The sequence below is a fragment of the Pseudophryne corroboree genome, chromosome 5 (assembly GCF_028390025.1).
Source record: "Pseudophryne corroboree isolate aPseCor3 chromosome 5, aPseCor3.hap2, whole genome shotgun sequence".
NCBI classification, from domain to species: domain Eukaryota; kingdom Metazoa; phylum Chordata; class Amphibia; order Anura; family Myobatrachidae; genus Pseudophryne; species Pseudophryne corroboree.
In genome coordinates this window covers 370,659,141-370,681,255 of record NC_086448.1, presented here as the reverse complement: position 1 = coordinate 370,681,255, position 22,115 = coordinate 370,659,141, and positions in this window count along the sequence as shown.

The window sequence follows — 22,115 nt, the reverse complement described above, 5'->3', positions numbered from 1 at the left end:
TACAACATTTAATGCAAAATTATGCTATCACTATCCATGCAATGCAACATTTAATGCAACATTATGACATCACAATAAATGCAATGCAAAAAGCAATGCAACATTATGCAATCACAATCCATGCAATGCAACATTTAATGTAAAATTATGACATCACAATACATGCAATGCAACATTTAATGCAAGATTATGCAATCACAATCCATGCAATGCAACAATTAATGCGAAATTATGACATCACAATCCATGCAATGCAACATTTAATGCAAAATTATGACATAACAATCCATGCAATGCAAAATGCAATCACAACCAATGCAATGCAACATTTAATGCAAAATAATGACATCACAAAAAATGCAATGCAAAAAGCAATGCAACATTATGCAATCACAATCCATGCAATGCAACATTTAATGAAACATTTTAACATCACAATCCATGCAATGCAACATTTATTGCAAAATTATGCAATCACAATCCATGCAATGCAACATTTAATGCAAAATTATGACATCACAATCTATGCAATGCAACAGTTAATGCAAAATTATTAAATCACAATCCATTCAATGCAACATTTAATGCAAAATTATGCTAACACAATCCATGCAATGCAACATTTAATGCAAAATTATGACATCACAATCCATGCAATGCAACATTTAATGCAAAATTATGCAATCACAATCCATGTAATGCAACATTTAATGCAAAATGATGACATCACAATCCATGCAATGCATAATTATACAATCATAATCCATGCAATGCAGCACTTAATGCAAAATTATGCAACCACAATCCATGCAACGCAGCAATTAATGCAAAAGTATGCAATCACAATCCATGCAATGCAACATTTAATGCAAAATTATGACATCACAATCCATGCAATGCAAATTGCAATCACAATCCATGCAATACAACATTTAATGCAAAAATATGACATCACAATCCATGCAATGCAACATTTAATGCAAAATTATGACATCACAAACCATGCAATGCAATATATCATGAAAAAAAAAATGATATAACAATCCATGCAATGCAATATTTAATGCAAAATGATGACATCACAATAAATGCAATGCAAAAAGCAATGCAACATTATGCAATCACAATCAATGCAATGCAACATTTAATGCAACATTTTAACATCACAACCCATGCAATGCAACATTTATTGCAAAATTATGCCATCACAATCCATGCAATGCAGCATTTAATGCAAACATATGACATTACAAACCATGCAATGAAAATGTAATGCAAAATTATGCAATCACAATCCATGCAATGCAACAATTCATGCAAAATTATGCAATCACAATACATGCAATGCAACATTTAATGCAACATTATTACATCACAATCCATGCAATGCAAAATGCAATCACAAACCATGCACTGCAACATTTAATGCAAAATATGACATCACAATCCATGTAATGCAACATTTAATGCAACATTATGACATCACAATCAATGCAATGCAAAATGCAATGCAAAATTATGCTATCACAATCCATGCAATGCAACAAATAAAGCAAAAATATGACATCACAATCCATGCAATGCAACATTTGATGCAAAATTATGACATCACAATCTATGCAATGCAACATTTAATGCAAAGTTATGCAATCACAATCCATGCAATGCAACATTTAATGTAAAAATATGACATCACAATCCATGCAATGCAACATGTATTGCATAATTATGACATCACAATCCATGCAATGCAGGATTTAATGCAAAAATATTACATTACAATCCATGCAATGAGAATGCAATGCAAAATTATGCAATCACAATCCATGCAATGCAACAATTCATGCAAAATTATGCAATCACAATATATGCAATGCAACATTTAATGCAACATTATGACATCACAATCCATGCGATGCAAAATGCAATCACAAACCATGCAATGCAACATTTAATGCAAAATTGTGATATCACAATAAATGTAATGCGAAAAGCAATGCAACATTATCTAATCACAGTCCATGCAATGCAACATTTAATGCAAGATTATACAATCACAATCCATGCAATGCAACAATCAATGCAAAATTATGACATCACAATCCATGCAATGCAACATTTAATGCAAAATTATGACATCACAATAAATGCAATGCAAAAAGCAATCACAATCCATGCAATGCAACATTTAATGCAAAATGATGACATCACAATAAATGCAATGCAAAAAGCAATGCAACATTATGCAATCACAATCCATGCAATGCAACATTTAATGCAACATGTTAACATCAAAATCCATGCAATGCAACATTTAATGCAAAATTATGCAATCACAATCCATGCAATGCAACATTTAATGCAAAATTATGACATCACAATCTATGCAATGCAACAGTTAATGCAAAATTATTAAATCACAATCCATTCAATGCAACATTTAATGCAAAATGAATGCTAACACAATCCATGCAATGCAACATTTAATGCAAAATTATGACATCACAATCCATGCAATGCAACATTTAATGCAAAGTTATGCAATCACAATCCATGTAATGCAACATTTAATGCAAAATTATGACATCACAATACATGCAATGCGAAAAGCAATGCAACATTATCTAATCACAGTCCATGCAATGCAACATTTAATGCAAGATTATGCAATCACAATCCATGCAATGCAACAATTAATGCAAAATTATGACATCACAATCCATGCAATGCAATATTTAATGCAAAATTATGACATCACAATAAATGCAATGCAAAAAGCAATCACAATCCATGCAATGCAACATTTAATGCAAAATGATGACATCACAATAAATGCAATGCAAAAAGCAATGCAACATTATGCAATCACAATCCATGCAATGCAACATTTAATGCAACATTTTAACATCAAAATCCATGCAATGCAACATTTAATGCAAAATTATGCTAACACAATCCATGCAATGCAACATTTAATGCAAAATTATGCAATCACAATCCATGCAATGCAACATTTAATGCAAAATTATGACATCACAATCTATGCAATGCAACAGTGAATGCAAAATTATTAAATCACAATCCATTCAATGCAACATTTAATGCAAAATAAATGCTAACACAATCCATGCAATGCAACATTTAATGCAAAATTATGACATCACAATCCATGCAATGCAACATTTAATGCAAAGTTATGCAATCACAATCCATGTAATGCAACATTTAATGCAAAATTATGACATCACAATACATGCAATGCATAATTATACAATCATAATCCATGCAATGCAGCACTTAATGCAAAATTATGCAATCACAATCCATGCAACGCAACAATTAATGCAAAAGTATGCAATCACAATCCATGCAATACAACATTTAATTCAAAAATATGACATCACAATCCATGCAATGCAACATTTAATGCAAAATTATGACATCACAATCCATGCAATGCAATATATAATGAAAAAAAAAATTATATAACAATCCATGCAATGCAACATTTCATGCAAAATGATGACATCACAATAAATGCAATGCAAAAAGCAATGCAACATTATGCAATCACAATCAATGCAATGCAACATTTAATGCAAAATTTTAACATCACAACCCATGCAATGCAACATTATCTAATCACAGTCCATGCAATGCAACATTTAATGCAAGATTATGCAATCACAATCCATGCAATGCAACAATTAATGCAAAATTATGACATCATAATCCATGCAATGCAACATTTAATGCAAAATTATGACATCACAATCCATGCAATGCAAAATGCAATCACAATCCATGCAATGCAACATTTATTGCATAATTATGACATCACAATCCATGCAATGCAACATTTATTGCATAATTATGCAATCACAATCCATGCAATGCAACATTTAATGCAAAATTATGACATCACAATCCATGCAATGCAACATTTAATGCAAAATTATGACATCACAATCCATGTAATGCAATATATAATGCAAAAATATGATATAACAATCCATGCAATGCAACATTTAATGCAAAATTATGACATCACAATCCATGCAATGCAAAATGCAATCACAATCCATGCAATGCAACATTTATTGCATAATTATGACATCACAATCCATGCAATGCAACATTTATTGCATAATTATGACATCACAATCCATGCAATGCAACATTTAATGCAAAATTATGACATCACAATCCATGCAATGCAATATTTAATGCAAAATTATGACATCACATTAAATGCAATGCAAAAAGCAATGCAACATTATGCAATCACAATCCATGCAATGCAACATTTAATGCAAAATGATGACATCACAATAAATGCAATGCAAATAGCAATGCAAAATTATGCAATCATAATCAATGCAATGCAACATTAATGCAAAATTTTAACATCACAATCCATGCAATGCAACATTTATTGCAAAATTATGCAATCACAATCCATGCAATGCAACATTTTATGCAAAATTATGACATCACAATACATGCAATGCAACATTTAATGCAACATTATGCAAACACAATCCATGCAATGCAACATTTAATGCAAAATTATGCAAACACAATCCATGCAATGCAACATTTAATGCAAAATTATGACATCACAGTCCATGCAATGCAACATTTAATGCAAAATTATGCAATCACAATCCATGCAATGCAACATTTAATGCAAAATTATGACATCACAATAAATGCAATGCAAAAAGCAATGCAACATTATGCAATCACAAACCATGCAATGCAACATTTAATGTAAAAATATGACATCACAATCCATGCAATGCAACATTTATTGCAAAATTATGACATCACAATCCATGCAATGCAACATTTAATGCAAAACTATGACATCACAATACATGCAATGCAACATTTAATGCAAAATTATGACATCACAATCCATGCAATGCAAATTGCAATCACAATCCATGCAATACAACATTTAATGCAAAAATATGACATCACAATCCATGCAATGCAACATTTAATGCAAAATGATGACATCACAATAAATGCAATGCAAAAAGCAATGCAACATTATGCAATCACAATCAATGCAATGCAACATTTAATGCAAAATTTTAACATCACAACCCATGCAATGCAACATTTATTGCAAAATTATGCAATCACAATCCATGCAATGCAACATTTAATGTAAAAATATGACATCACAATCCATGCAATGCAACATTTATTGCATAATTATGACATCACAATCCATGCAATGCAATATTTAATGCAAAATTATGACATCACATTAAATGCAATGCAAAAAGCAATGCAACATTATGCAATCACAATCCATGCAATGCAACATTTAATGCAAAATTATGACATCACAATCCATGCAATGCAACATTTAATGCAAAATTATTAAATCACAATCCACGCAATGCAACATTTATTGCATAATTATGACATCACAATCCATGCAATGCAATATTTAATGCAAAATTATGACATCACATTAAATGCAATGCAAAAAGCAATGCAACATTATGCAATCACAATCAATGCAATGCAACATTTAATGCAAAATTTTAACATCACAACCCATGCAATGCAACATTTATTGCAAAATTATGCAATCACAATCCATGCAATGCAACATTTAATGTAAAAATATGACATCACAATCCATGCAATGCAACATTTATTGCATAATTATGACATCACAATCCATGCAATGCAATATTTAATGCAAAATTATGACATCACATTAAATGCAATGCAAAAAGCAATGCAACATTATGCAATCACAATCCATGCAATGCAACATTTAATGCAAAATTATGACATCACAATCCATGCAATGCAACATTTAATGCAAAATTATTAAATCACAATCCATGCAATGAAAATGTAATGCAAAATTATGCAATCACAATCCATGCAATGCAACAATTCATGCAAAATTATGCAATCACAATACATGCAATGCAACATTATTACATCACAATCCATGCAATGCAAAATGCAATCACAAACCATGCAATGCAACAATTAATGCAACATTATGACATCACAATCAATGCAATGCAAAATGCAATGCAAAATTATGCTATCACAATCCATGCAATGCAACAAATAATGCAAAAATATGACATCACAATCCATGCAACGCAACATTTAATGCAACATTATGCAAACACAATCCATGCAATACAACATTTAATGCAAAATTATGACATCACAGTCCATGCAATACAACATTTAATGCAAAATTATGCTATCACTATCCATGCAATGCAACATTTAATGCAACATTATGACATCACAATAAATGCAATGCAAAAAGCAATGCAACATTATGCAATTTACAATCCATGCAATGCAACATTTAATGTAAAATTATGACATCACAATACATGCAATGCAACATTTAATGCAAGATTATGCAATCACAATCCATGCAATGCAACAATCAATGCAAAATTATGACATCACAATCCATGCAATGCAACATTTAATGCAAAATTATGACATAACAATCCATGCAATGCAAAATGCAATCACAACCAATGCAATGCAACATTTAATGCAAAATAATGACATCACAATAAATGCAATGCAAAAAGCAATGCAACATTATGCAATCACAATCCATGCAATGCAACATTTAATGAAACATTTTAACATCACAATCCATGCAATGCAACATTTATTGCAAAATTATGCAATCACAATCCATGCAATGCAACATTATTGCAAAATTATGACATCACAATCTATGCAATGCAACAGTTAATGCAAAATTATTAAATCACAATCCATTCAATGCAACATTTAATGCAAAATTATGCTAACACAATCCATGCAATGCAACATTTAATGCAAAATTATGACATCACAATCCATGCAAGGCAACATTTAATGCAAAATTATGCAATCACAATCCATGTAATGCAACATTTAATGCAAAATTATGACATCACAATCCATGCAATGCATAATTATACAATCATAATCCATACAATGCAGCACTTAATGCAAAATTATGCAACCACAATCCATGCAACGCAACAATTAATGCAAAAGTATGCAATCACAATCCATGCAATGCAAATTGCAATCACAATCCATGCAATACAACATTTAATGCAAAAATATGACATCACAATCCATGCAATGCAACATTTAATGCAAAATTATGACATCACAAACCATGCAATGCAATATATCATGAAAAAAAATGATATAACAATCCATGCAATGCAACATTTAATGCAAAATGATGACATCACAATAAATGCAATGCAACATTATGCAATCACAATCAATGCAATGCAACATTTAATGCAACATTTTAAAATCACAACCCATGCAATGCAACATTTATTGCAAAATTATGCCATCACATTCCATGCAATGCAGCATTTAATGCAAAAATATGACATTACAATCCATGCAATGAAAATGTAATGCAAAATTATGCAATCACAATCCATGCAATGCAACAATTCATGCAAAATTATGCAATCACAATACATGCAATGCAACATCTAATGCAACATTATTACATCACAATCCATGCAATGCAAAATGCAATAACAAACCATGCACTGCAACATTTAATGCAAAATATGACATCACAATCCATGTAATGCAACATTATGACATCACAATCAATGCAATGCAAAATGCAATGCAAAATTATGCTATCACAATCCATGCAATGCAACAAATAAAGCAAAAATATGACATCACAATCCATGCAATGCAACATTTGATGCAAAATTATGACATCACAATCCATGCAATGCAACATTTAATGCAAAATTATGCAAATACAATCCATGCAATGCAACATTTAATGCAAAATTATGACATCACAGTCCATGCAATACAACATTTAATGCAAACTTATGCTATCACAATCCATGCAATGCAACATTTAATGCAAAATTATGACATCACAATAAATGCAATGCAAAAAGCAATGCAACATTATGCAATCACAATCCATGCAATGCCACATTTAACGTAAAAATATGACATCACAATCCATGCAATGCAACATTTATTGCAAAATTATGACATCACAATCCATGCAATGCAACATTTAATGCAAAACTATGACATCACATTAAATGCAATGCAAAAAGCAATGCAACATTATGCAAACACAATCCATGCAATGCAACATTTAATGCAAAATTATGCAAACATAATCCATGCAATACAACATTTAATGCAAAATTATGACATCACAGTCCATGCAATACAACATTTAATGCAAAATTATGCTATCACAATCCATGCAATGCAACATTTAATGCAACATTATGACATCACAATAAATGCAATGCAAAAAGCAATGCAACATTATGCAATCACAATCCATGCAATGCAACATTTAATGTAAAAATATGACATCACAATCCATGCAATGCAACATTTATTGCACAATTATGCAATCACAATCCATGCAGCGCAACAATTAATGCAAAAGTATGCAATCACAATCCATGCAATGCAACATTTAATGCAAAATTATGCAAACACAATCCATGCAATGCAACATTTAATGCAAAATTATGACATCACAGTCCATGCAATACAACATTTAATGCAAAATTATGCTATCACAATCCATGCAATGCAACATTTAATGCAACATTATGACATCACAATAAATGCAATGCAAAAAGCAATGCAACATTATGCAATCAAAATCCATGCAATGCAACATTTAATGTAAAAATATGACATCACAATCCATGCAATGCAACATTTATTGCAAAATTATGCAATCACAATCCATGCAACGCAACAATTAATGCAAAAGTATGCAATCACAATCCATGCAATGCAACATTTAATGCAAAATTATGCAAACACAATCCATGCAATGCAACATTTAATGCAAAATTATGACATCACAGTCCATGCAATACAACATTTAATGCAAAATTATGACATCACAATAAATGCAATGCAAAAAGCAATGCAACATTATGCAATCACAATCCATGCAATGCCACATTTAATGTAAAAATATGACATCACAATCCATGCAATGCAACATTTATTGCAAAATTATGACATCACAATCCATGCAATGCAACATTTAATGCAAAACTATGACATCACATTAAATGCAATGCAAAAAGCAATGCAACATTATGCAAACACAATCCATGCAATGCAACATTTAATGCAAAATTATGCAAACATAATCCATGCAATACAACATTTAATGCAAAATTATGACATCACAGTCCATGCAATACAACATTTAATGCAAAATTATGCTATCACAATCCATGCAATGCAACATTTAATGCAACATTATGACATCACAATAAATGCAATGCAAAAAGCAATGCAACATTATGCAATCACAATCCATGCAATGCAACATTTAATGTAAAAATATGACATCACAATCCATGCAATGCAACATTTATTGCAACATTTTAACATCAAAATCCATGCAATGCAACATTTAATGCAAAATTATGCAAAAAGCAATGCAACATTATGCAATCACAATCCATGCAATGCAACATTTAATGTAAAAATATGACATCACAATCCATGCAATGCAACATTTATTGCAAAATTATGCAATCACAATCCATGCAACGCAACAATTAATGCAAAAGTATGCAATCACAATCCATGCAATGCAACATTTAATGCAAAATTATGCAAACACAACCCATGCAATGCAACATTTAATGCAAAATTATGACATCACAGTCCATGCAATACAACATTTAATGCAAAATTATGCTATCACAATCCATGCAATGCAACATTTAATGCAAAATTATGACATCACAATAAATGCAATGCAAAAAGCAATGCAACATTATGCAATCACAATCCATGCAATGCAACATTTAATGTAAAAATATGACATCACAATCCATGCAATGCAACATTTATTGCAACATTTTAACATCAAAATCCATGCAATGCAACATTTAATGCAAAATTATGCAATCACAATCCATGCAATGCAACATTAAATGCAAAATTATGACATCAAAATCTATGCAATGCAACAGTTAATGCAAAATTATTAAATCACAATCCATTCAATGCAACATTTAATGCAAAATAAATGCTAACACAATCCATGCAATGCAACATTTAATGCAAAATTATGCAATCACAATCCATGCAATGCAACATTTAATGCAAAATTATGACATCACAATCTATGCAATGCAACAGTTAATGCAAAATTATTAAATCACAATCCATTCAATGCATAATTATACAATCATAATCCATGCAATGCAGCACTTAATGCAAAATTATGCAACCACAATCCATGCAACGCAACAATTAATGCAAAAGTGTGCAATCACAATCCATGCAATGCAACATTTAATGCAAAATTATGACATCACAATCCATGCAATGCAAATTGCAATCACAATCCATTCAATACAACATTTCATGCAAAAATATGACATCACAATCCATGCAATGCAACATTTAATGCAAAATTATGACATCACAAACCATGCAATGCAATATATCATGAAAAAAAATGATATAACAATCCATGCAATGCAACATTTAATGCAAAATGATGACATCACAATAAATGCAATGCAAAAAGCAATGCAACATTATGCAATCACAATCAATGCAATGCAACATTTAATGCAACATTTTAACATCACAACCCATGCAATGCAACATTTATTGCAAAATTATGCCATCACAATCCATGCAATGCAGCATTTAATGCAAAAATATGACATTACAATCCATGCAATGAAAATGTAATGCAAAATTATGCAATCACAATCCATGCAATGCAACAATTCATGCAAAATTATGCAATCACAATACATGCAATGCAACATTTAATGCAACATTATTACATCACAATCCATGCAATGCAAAATGCAATCACAAACCATGCACTGCAACATTTAATGCAAAATATGACATCACAATCCATGTAATGCAACATTTAATGCAACATTATGACATCACAATCAATGCAATGCAAAATGCAATGCAAAATTATGCTATCACAATCCATGCAATGCAACAAATAAAGCAAAATATGACATCACAATCCATGCAATGCAACATTTGATGCAAAATTATGACATCACAATCCATGCAATGCAACATTTAATGCAAAATTATGCTATCACAATCCATGCAATGCAACATTTAATGCAAAATTATGACATCACAATAAATGCAATGCAAAAAGCAATGCAACATTATGCAATCACAATCCATGCAATGCCACATTTAATGTAAAAATATGACATCACAATCCATGCAATGCAACATTTATTGCAAAATTATGACATCACAGTCCATGCAATACAACATTTAATGCAAAATTATGCTATCACAATCCATGCAATGCAACATTTAATGCAACATTATGACATCACAATAAATGCAATGCAAAAAGCAATGCAACATTATGCAATCACAATCCATGCAATGCAACATTTAATGTAAAAATATGACATCACAATCCATGCAATGCAACATTTATTGCAACATTTTAACATCAAAATCCATGCAATGCAACATTTAATGCAAAATTATGCAAAAAGCAATGCAACATTATGCAATCACAATCCATGCAATGCAACATTTAATGTAAAAATATGACATCACAATCCATGCAATGCAACATTTATTGCAAAATTATGCAATCACAATCCATGCAACGCAACAATTAATGCAAAAGTATGCAATCACAATCCATGCAATGCAACATTTAATGCAAAATTATGCAAACACAACCCATGCAATGCAACATTTAATGCAAAATTATGACATCACAGTCCATGCAATACAACATTTAATGCAAAATTATGCTATCACAATCCATGCAATGCAACATTTAATGCAAAATTATGACATCACAATAAATGCAATGCAAAAAGCAATGCAACATTATGCAATAACAATCCATGCAATGCAACATTTTATGTAAAAATATGACATCACAATCCATGCAATGCAACATTTATTGCAACATTTTAACATCAAAATCCATGCAATGCAACATTTAATGCAAAATTATGCAATCACAATCCATGCAATGCAACATTAAATGCAAAATTATGACATCAAAATCTATGCAATGCAACAGTTAATGCAAAATTATTAAATCACAATCCATTCAATGCAACATTTAATGCAAAATAAATGCTAACACAATCCATGCAATGCAACATTTAATGCAAAATTATGCAATCACAATCCATGCAATGCAACATTTAATGCAAAATTATGACATCACAATCTATGCAATGCAACAGTTAATGCAAAATTATTAAATCACAATCCATTCAATGCATAATTATACAATCATAATCCATGCAATGCAGCACTTAATGCAAAATTATGCAACCACAATCCATGCAACGCAACAATTAATGCAAAAGTGTGCAATCACAATCCATGCAATGCAACATTTAATGCAAAATTATGACATCACAATCCATGCAATGCAAATTGCAATCACAATCCATTCAATACAACATTTAATGCAAAAATATGACATCACAATCCATGCAATGCAACATTTAATGCAAAATTATGACATCACAAACCATGCAATGCAATATATCATGAAAAAAAATGATATAACAATCCATGCAATGCAACATTTAATGCAAAATGATGACATCACAATAAATGCAATGCAAAAAGCAATGCAACATTATGCAATCACAATCAATGCAATGCAACATTTAATGCAACATTTTAACATCACAACCCATGCAATGCAACATTTATTGCAAAATTATGCCATCACAATCCATGCAATGCAACAATTCATGCAAAATTATGCAATCACAATACATGCAATGCAACATTTAATGCAACATTATTACATCACAATCCATGCAATGCAAAATGCAATCACAAACCATGCACTGCAACATTTAATGCAAAATATGACATCACAATCCATGTAATGCAACATTTAATGCAACATTATGACATCACAATCAATGCAATGCAAAATGCAATGCAAAATTATGCTATCACAATCCATGCAATGCAACAAATAAAGCAAAATATGACATCACAATCCATGCAATGCAACATTTGATGCAAAATTATGACATCACAATCCATGCAATGCAACATTTAATGCAAAATTATGCTATCACAATCCATGCAATGCAACATTTAATGCAAAATTATGACATCACAATAAATGCAATGCAAAAAGCAATGCAACATTATGCAATCACAATCCATGCAATGCCACATTTAATGTAAAAATATGACATCACAATCCATGCAATGCAACATTTATTGCAAAATTATGACATCACAATCCATGCAATGCAACATTTAATGCAAAATTATGCTATCACAATCCATGCAATGCAACATTTAATGCAACATTATGACATCACAATAAATGCAATGCAAAAAGCAATGCAACATTATGCAAACACAATCCATGCAATGCAACATTTAATGCAAAATTATGCAAACATAATCCATGCAATACAACATTTAATGCAAAATTATGACATCACAGTCCATGCAATACAACATTTAATGCAAAATTATGCTATCACAATCCATGCAATGCAACATTTAATGCAACATTATGACATCACAATAAATGCAATGCAAAAAGCAATGCAACATTATGCAATCACAATCCATGCAATGCAACATTCAATGTAAAAAATATGACATCACAATCCATGCAATGCAACATTTATTGCAAAATTATGCAATCACAATCCATGCAACGCAACATTTAATGCAAAATTATGACATCACAATCCATGCAATGCAAATTGCAATCACAATCCATGCAATACAACATTTAATGCAAAAATATGACATCACAATCCATGCAATGCAACATTTAATGCAAAATTATGACATAACAATCCATGCAATGCAAATTGCAATCACAATCCATGCAATACAACATTTAATGCAAAAATATGACATCACAATCCATGCAATGCAACATTTAATGCAAAATTATGACATCACAAACCATGCAATGCAATATATAATGTGGAAAAAATGATATAACAATCCATGCAATGCAACATTTAATGCAAGATTATGCAATCACAATCCATGCAATCTAACATTTAATGCAAAATTATGACATCACAAACCATGCAATGCAATATATAATGGGGGAAAAATGACATCACAATCAATGCAATGCAACATTTAATGCAAAATTATGACATCACAATCCATGCAATGCAAAATGCAATCACAATCCATGCAATGCAACATTTAATGCAAAATGATGACATCACAATACATGCAATGCAAAAAGCAATGCAAAATTATGCAATCACAATCCATGCAATGCAACATTTGATGCAAAATTATGACATCACAATCCATGCAAGGCAAAATTATGACATCACAATCCATGCAATGCAACATTTAATGCAAAATTATGACATCACAACCCATGCAATCCAACATTTAAAGCAAAATTATGCTATCACAATCTATGCAATGCAACATTTAATGCAAAATTATGCAATCACAATCCATGCAATGCAACATTTAATGCAAAATTATGACATCACATTCCATGCAATGCAACATTTAATGCAACATTTTGACATTACAATCCATGCAATGCACCATTTAATGCAAAATTATGACATCACAGTCCATGCAAAGCAACATTTAATGCAACATTATTCAATCACAATCCATGCAATGCAACATTTAATGCAAAATTATGACATCACAATCCATGCAAGGCAAAATTATGACATCACAATCCATGCAATGCAACAATTAATGCAAAATTATGACATCACAATCCATGCAATGCAAAATGCAATGCAAAATTATGACATCACAATCCATGCAATGCAACATTTAATGCAAAATTATGACATCCCAATCCATGAAATGAAACATTTAATGCAAAAAATTTGACATCACAATACATGCAATGCAACATTATGCAATCACAATCCATGCAATGCAACATTTGATGCAAAATTATGACATCACATTCCATGCAATGCAACATTTAATGCAAAATTATGACATTACAATCCATGCAATGCAACATTTAATGCAAAATTATGACATCACAGTCCATGCAAAACAACATTTAATGCAACATGATTCAATAACAATCCATGCAATGCAACATTTAATGCAAAATTATGACATCACAATCCATGCAATGTAAAATGCAATGCAAAATTATGACATCACAATCCATCCGATGCAACATTTAATGCCCCATTATTAAATCACAATCCATGCAATGCAACAATTAATGCAAAATTGTGACATCACAATCCATGCAATGGAACATTTAATGCACAATTATGCAAACACAATCCATGCAATGCAACATTTAATACAAAATTATGACATCACATTCCATGCAATGTAACATTTAATGCAAAATTCTGCAATCACAATCCATGCAATGCAAAAATTAATGCAAAATTATGACATCACAATCCATTCAATGCAAAATGCAATGCAAAATTATGACATCACAATCCATGCAATGCAACATTTAATGCAAAATTATTACATCCCAATCCATGAAATGAAACATTTAATGCAACAAATTTGACATCACAATACATGCAATGCAAAATGCAATGCAACATTATGCAATCACAATCCATGCAATGCAACATTTGATGCAAAATTATGACATCACATCCCATGCAATGCAACATTTAATGCAAAATTATGACATTACAATCCATGCAATGCAACATTTAATGCAAAATTATGACATCACAGTCCATGCAAAACAACATTTAATGCAACATGATTTAATAACAATCCATGCAATGCAACATTTAATGCAAAATTATGACATCACAATCCATGCAAGGCAAAATTATGACATCACAATCCATGCAAGGCAAAATTCTGACATCACAATACATGCAATGCAACATTTAATGCAAAATTATGACATCACAATCCATGCAAGGCAAAATTATGACATCACAATCCATGCAATGCAACATTTAATGCAAAATTATGACATCACAATACATGCAATGCAAAATGCAATGTAAAATTATGACATCACAATCCATGCAATCCAACATTTAAAGCACAATTATGCAATCACAATCTATGCAATGCAACATTTAATGCAAAATGATGCAATCACAATTCATGCAATGCAAAAAGCAATGCAACATTATGCAATCATAATACATGCAATGCAACATTTAATGCAAAATTATGACATCACAATCCATGCAAGGCAAAATTATTACATCACAATCCATGCAATGCAACATTTAATGCAAAATTATGACATCACAATCCATGCAATGCAAAATGCAATGTAAAATTATGACATCACAATCCATGCAATGCAACATTTAATGCAAAATTATGCACTAACAATACATGAAATGAAACATTTAGTGCAAAAATATGACATCACAATCCATGCAATGCAAAATACAATGCAAAATTATGACATCACAATCCATGCAATATTTATTGCAAAATTCTGCAATCACAATCCATGCAATGCAACATTTAATGCAAAATTATGCAATCACAATCCATGCAATGCAACATTTGATGCAAAATTATGACATCACAATCCATGCAAGACAAAATTATGACATCACAATCCATGCAATGCAACATTTAATGCAAAATTATGACATCACAATCCATGCAATGCAAAATTATGACATCACAATCCATGCAATCCAACATTTAAAGCAAAATTATGCAATCACAATCCATGCAATGCAAAATGCAATCACAATCCATGCAATGCAACATTTAATGCAAAATGATGACATCACAATACATGCAATGCAAAAAGCAATGCAAAATTATGCAATCACAATCCATGCAATGCAACATTTGATGCAAAATTATGACATCACAATCCATGCAAGGCAAAATTATGACATCACAATCCATGCAATGCAACATTTTATGCAAAATTATGACATCACAATCCATGCAATCCAACATTTAAAGCAAAATTATGCTATCACAATCTATGCAATGCAACATTTAATGCAAAATTATGCAATCACAATCCATGCAATGCAACATTTGATGCAAAATTATGACATCACAATCCATGAAATGCAACATTTAATGCAAAATCATGACATCACAATAAATGCAATGCAAAAAGCAATGCAACATTATGCAATCATAATCCATGCAATGCAACTTTTGATGCAAAATTATGACATCACATTCCATGCAATGCAACATTTAATGCAACATTTTGACATTACAATCCATGCAATGCACCATTTAATGCAACATTATGACATCACAGTCCATGCAAAGCAACATTTAATGCAACATTATTCAATCACAATCCATGAAATGCAACATTTAATGCAAAATTATGACATCACAATCCATGCAATGCAAAGCAAAATTATGACATCACAATCCATGCAATGCAACGTTTAATGCAAAAAATTTGACATCACAATACATGCAATGCAAAATGCAATGCAACATTATGCAATCACAATCCATGCAATGCAACATGTGATGCACAATTATGACATCACATTCCATGCAATGCAACATTTAATGCAAAATTATGACATCACAATCCATGCAAGGCAAAATTATGACATCACAATCCATGCAATGCAAAATGCAATGAAAAATTATGACATCACAATCCATGCAATGCAACATTTAATGCAAAATTATGACATCACAATACATGCAATGCAAAATGCAATGTAAAATTATGCAATCACAATCCATGCAATGCAACATGTGATGCAAAATTATGACATCACAATCCATGCAAGACAAAATTATGACATCACAATCCATGCAATGCAACATTTAATGCAAAATTATGACATCACAATCCATGCAATGCAAAATTATGACATCACAATCCATGCAATCCAACATTTAAAGCAAAATTATGCAATCACAATCCATGCAATGCAAAATGCAATCACAATCCATGCAATGCAACATTTAATGCAAAATGATGACATCACAATACATGCAATGCAAAAAGCAATGCAAAATTATGCAATCACAATCCATGCAAAGCAACATTTGATGCAAAATTATGACATCACAATCCATGCAAGGCAAAATTATGACATCACAATCCATGCAATGCAACATTTTATGCAAAATTATGACATCACAATCCATGCAATCCAACATTTAAAGCAAAATTATGCTATCACAATCTATGCAATGCAACATTTAATGCAAAATTATGCAATCACAATCCATGCAATTCAACATTTGATGCATTAATTATGACATCACAATCCATGAAATGCAACATTTAATGCAAAATCATAACATCACAATAAATGCAATGCAAAAAGCAATGCAACATTATGCAATCATAATCCATGCAATGCAACTTTTGATGCAAAATTATGACATCACATCCCATGCAATGCAACATTTAATGCAACATTTTGACATTACAATCCATGCAATGCACCATTTAATGCAAAATTATGACATCACAGTCCATGCAAAGCAACATTTAATGCAACATTATTCAATCACAATCCATGCAATGCAACATTTAATGCAAAATTATGACATCACAATCCATGCAAGGCAAAATTATGACATCACAATCCATGCAATGCAACAATTAATGCAAAATTATGACATCACAATCCATGCAATGCAAAATGCAATGCAAAATTATGACATCACAATCCATGCAATGCAACATTTAATGCAAAATTATGACATCCCAATCCATGAAATGAAACATTTAATGCAAAAAATTTGACATCACAATACATGCAATGCAAAATGCAATGCAACATTATGCAATCACAATCCATGCAATGCAACATTTGATGCACAATTATGACATCACATTCCATGCAATGCAACATTTAATGCAAAATTATGACATTACAATCCATGCAATGCAACATTTAATGCAAAATTATGACATCACAGTCCATGCAAAACAACATTTAATGCAACATAATTCAATCACAATCCATGCAAGGCAAAATTATGACATCACAATCCATGCAATGCAACAATTAATGCAACATGATTCAATAACAATCCATGCAATGCAACATTTAATGCAAAATTATGACATCACAATCCATGCAATGTAAAATGCAATGCAAAATTATGACATCACAATCCATCCGATGCAACATTTAATGCCCCATTATTCAATCACAATCCATGCAATGCAACAATTAATGCAAAATTATGACATCACAATCCATGCAATGGAACATTTAATGCACAATTATGCAAACACAATCCATGCAATGCAACATTTAATACAAAATTATGACATCACATTCCATGCAATGTAACATTTAATGCACAATTATGCAAACACAATCCATGCAATGCAACAATTAATGCAAAATTATGACATCACAATCCATGCAACGGAACATTTAATGCACAATTATGCAAACACAATCCATGCAATGCAACATTTAATGCAAAATTATGACATCACAATCCATGCAATGCAAATTGCAATCACAATCCATGCAATACAACATTTAATGCAAAAATATGACATCACAATCCATGCAATGCAACATTTAATGCAAAATTATGACATAACAATCCATGCAATGCAAATTGCAATCACAATCCATGCAATACAACATTTAATGCAAAAATATGACATCACAATCCATGCAATGCAACATTTAATGCAAAATTATGACATCACAAACCATGCAATGCAATATATAATGTGGAAAAAATGATATAACAATCCATGCAATGCAACATTTAATGCAAGATTATGCAATCACAATCCATGCAATCTAACATTTAATGCAAAATTATGACATCACAAACCATGCAATGCAATATATAATGGGGACAAAATGACATCACAATCAATGCAATGCAACATTTAATGCAAAATTATGACATCACAATCCATGCAATGCAAAATGCAATCACAATCCATGCAATGCAACATTTAATGCAAAATGATGACATCACAATACATGCAATGCAAAAAGCAATGCAAAATTATGCAATCACAATCCATGCAATGCAACATTTGATGCAAAATTATGACATCACAATCCATGCAAGGCAAAATTATGACATCACAATCCATGCAATGCAACATTTAATGCAAAATTATGACATCACAATCCATGCAATCCAACATTTAAAGCAAAATTATGCTATCACAATCTATGCAATGCAACATTTAATGCAAAATTATGCAATCACAATCCATGCAATGCAACATTTAATGCAAAATTATGACATCACATTCCATGCAATGCAACATTTTGACATTACAATCCATGCAATGCACCATTTAATGCAAAATTATGACATCACAGTCCATGCAAAGCAACATTTAATGCAACATTATTCAATCACAATCCATGCAATGCAACATTTAATGCAAAACTATGACACATCACAATCCATGCAAGGCAAAATTATGACATCACAATCCATGCAATGCAACATTTAATGCAAAATTATGACATCACAATCCATGCAATGTAAAATGCAATGCAAAATTATGCAATCACAATCCATCCGATGCAACATTTAATGCCCCATTATTCAATCACAATCCATGCAATGCAACATTTAATGCAAAATGATGACATCACATTCCATGCAATGCAACATTTAATGCAACATTTTGACATTACAATCCATGCAATGCACCATTTAATGCAAAATTATGACATCACAGTCCATGCAAAGCAACATTTAATGCAAAACTATGACATCACAATCCATGCAAGGCAAAATTATGACATCACAATCCATGCAATGCAACAATTAATGCAAAATTATGACATCACAATCCATGCAATGCAAAATGCAATGCAAAATTATGACATCACAATCCATGCAATGCAACATTTAATGCAAAATTATGACATCCCAATCCATGAAATGAAACATTTAATGCAAAAAATTTGACATCACAGTCCATGCAAAACAACATTTAATGCAACATGATTTAATAACAATCCATGCAATGCAACATTTAATGCAAAATTATGACATCACAATCCATGCAATGTAAAATGCAATGCAAAATTATGACATCACAATTTATCCGATGCAACATTTAATGCCCCATTATTAAATCACAATCCATGCAATGCAACAATTAATGCAAAATTGTGACATCACAATCCATGCAATGGAACATTTAATGCACAATTATGCAAACACAATCCATGCAATGCAACATTTAATACAAAATTATGACATCACATTCCATGCAATGTAACATTTAATGCAAAATTCTGCAATCACAATCCATGCAATGCATCATTTAATGCAAAATTATGACATCACAATCCATGCAAGGCAAAATTATGACATCACAATCCATGCAAGGCAAAATTCTGACATCACAATACATGCAATGCAACATTTAATGCAAAATTATGCAAACACAATCCATGCAATGCAACATTTAATGCAAAATTATGACATCACAGTCCATGCAATACAACATTTAATGCAAAATTATGCTATCACAATCCATGCAATGCAACATTTAATGCAAAATTATGACATCACAATAAATGCAATGCAAAAAGCAATGCAACATTATGCAATCACAATCCATGCAATGCCACATTTAATGTAAAAATATGACATCACAATCCATGCAATGCAACATTTATTGCAAAATTATGACATCACAATCCATGCAATGCAACATTTAATGCAAAACTATGACATCACATTAAATGCAATGCAAAAAGCAATGCAACATTATGCAAACACAATCCATGCAATGCAACATTTAATGCAAAATTATGCAAACATAATCCATGCAATACAACATTTAATGCAAAATTATGACATCACAGTCCATGCAATACAACATTTAATGCAAAATTATGCTATCACAATCCATGCAATGCAACATTTAATGCAACATTATGACATCACAATAAATGCAATGCAAAAAGCAATGCAACATTATGCAATCACAATCCATGCAATGCAACATTCAATGTAAAAATATGACATCACAATCCATGCAATGCAACATTTATTGCAAAATTATGCAATTACAATCCATGCAACGCAACAATTAATGCAAAAGTATGCAATCACAATCCATGCAATGCAACATTTAATGC